Source organism: Tenrec ecaudatus, chromosome 1, assembly GCF_050624435.1.
Source record: "Tenrec ecaudatus isolate mTenEca1 chromosome 1, mTenEca1.hap1, whole genome shotgun sequence".
Lineage (NCBI taxonomy): Eukaryota > Metazoa > Chordata > Mammalia > Afrosoricida > Tenrecidae > Tenrec > Tenrec ecaudatus.
Genome location: NC_134530.1, coordinates 191,106,593 through 191,108,533, shown reverse-complemented (window position 1 = coordinate 191,108,533; position 1,941 = coordinate 191,106,593).

The window sequence follows — 1,941 nt, the reverse complement described above, 5'->3', positions numbered from 1 at the left end:
GAGAGGCTAGAGGTTCCTAGCAGCGTATCAGAACAAAGGTCTAGAGATATAGTGTGTTAGGTAGGGTTCTCTAGAGAAGCAAAGAGATAGATTAATCTAATTCAGTTCAAGTCAGCCTTCTCTTAACTTGTGGAGGCTGATGAGCAGGAAGCAGGATGATGAAGCAGACAGAAGGACTGACAGGCTGGTGGATGCAGAGGTCCGATGTGGGCAGAGTGAGTCCATTGCGGGTAGTCCATCGATAATTTCTAGGATTAGCAAGCAACTCAACACAACACAACAGGATCCAGAAGCAAGATCCGGTTGTGGCAGAAGGCTCAGGGTCAATGAGCCTTTAACTCTGTTCAGTCTTTCTCTCTTATGAAAAAGGCTATGCAATCATGAAGGTGGCATTGGGCTGCAATCCAATTGAGAGGCTGGGTTCTGCTCCTTCCCTTATCCAGTAGTGTTGATTGATATAATTTCTAATCATCACATGCACTTCTGAAAAATCAGCCATTAAACCCCATGGACCATGCAGTTCTGCTCTGACACACTGGGGTCACCCTCCTTCAGAGTCCACTTGATGAAAACTGGTTACACCAGGATTCAAAGAGGTGCCATGAAAGGCAAAAACAAAATAAGGCTTCATAAACCTGAATCATCAGGTGACACTCAGAAAACATTTATTGTGACCCTCCCCGCAAAAACAACAACAACAACAAAAAAACCCCTAAAACAGAGGAAAACTTCAATGGGCAGAGCTTTTGTAGTATGCAGTTCCCCCCTCTACGCGGGCATCAAGCAACACGCTCTGACTTAGTGCACCCAGTGACATCACCCGGGAAGTTCTCTCTGGTCACAGTGAAATTTTTCATAAGAGCAATTTTGCTCAAACCTGTTTTGTGTGTGTGTGTGTGTGTGTGTGTGTGTTTGTGTGTAATGGCTGCTTTAAGAGAGCAGTGTGTGGCTTTGAAATTTTGTTTCCTGCAGAAATTGTTGAGATGCTGAACACAGCTTACAAGGACAGCATTATGGGAAAAACTCAATTGTATAAGTGGTTTTCTTATTTCAAAAGACGTGGAATGTTGATTGATGACAAACCTTGTTCTGGACGTCCTTCAGCTTCCCAAACAAATGAAAAATATTGACAAATTGTGTACTTGTGCTCAAATATTGATGATGGACCACTGAAGAGATGGGGAAGTTATCTGGACTATCTTTGAGCTTGGTTCAGTGAATTTTAACAGAGAATTTAGGAATAAGAAGGGTTGTGAAATTTGTGCCTTGGATTCTGACTGACCAAGGAAAAGAGAGTGGGGTGGAAACATGCCATACTTTGAAAGAATAGCTCCAAAGTGACCCAGACTTTTCCCCCAAGGTCATCACTGGTGATAAGACATGGTGCTATTCTTATGTGACCCCGAAAGCAGACACCAATCAAGCCAGTGGAAGATGCCATAGTCACCTCACCCAAAAAGTTTGTCTAGTGAAATCAAAGATCAAGACAATGCTCATTTGTTTTTCAGTTTTTTTATGGTGGGGGGGGGGGGATAGTGCATTTGGAATTCATTCCACCAGGTCAGACTGTTAATCAAGCTTTCTATTTAGAGGTTCTGAAAAGATTGTATAACAGTGTGCGACCAAAAATGACCTGGTTTGTGGCAGATGGGGGACTGGTTTTGTCACCACAACAATGTACCCGCTCATGCAGCCATCTCAGTGTGCTAGTTTTTGGCAAAAGACAGCATGCCTTTCTTGCCCCACATGCCTTACTCACCTGACCTCACTCTGTGGGACTTCTTTTTGTTTCCATGAGTGAAGAGGGACATGAAAGGGCAGTGAGTTGATGACATAGAAGAGGTGAAGAAAAAATGGAGGGAGGTGCTATCAGCCATCCAATGCAAACAGATGAGTTTGAAAAATGTTTCCAAGAATGGAATGGCAGATTTGACAAATGTA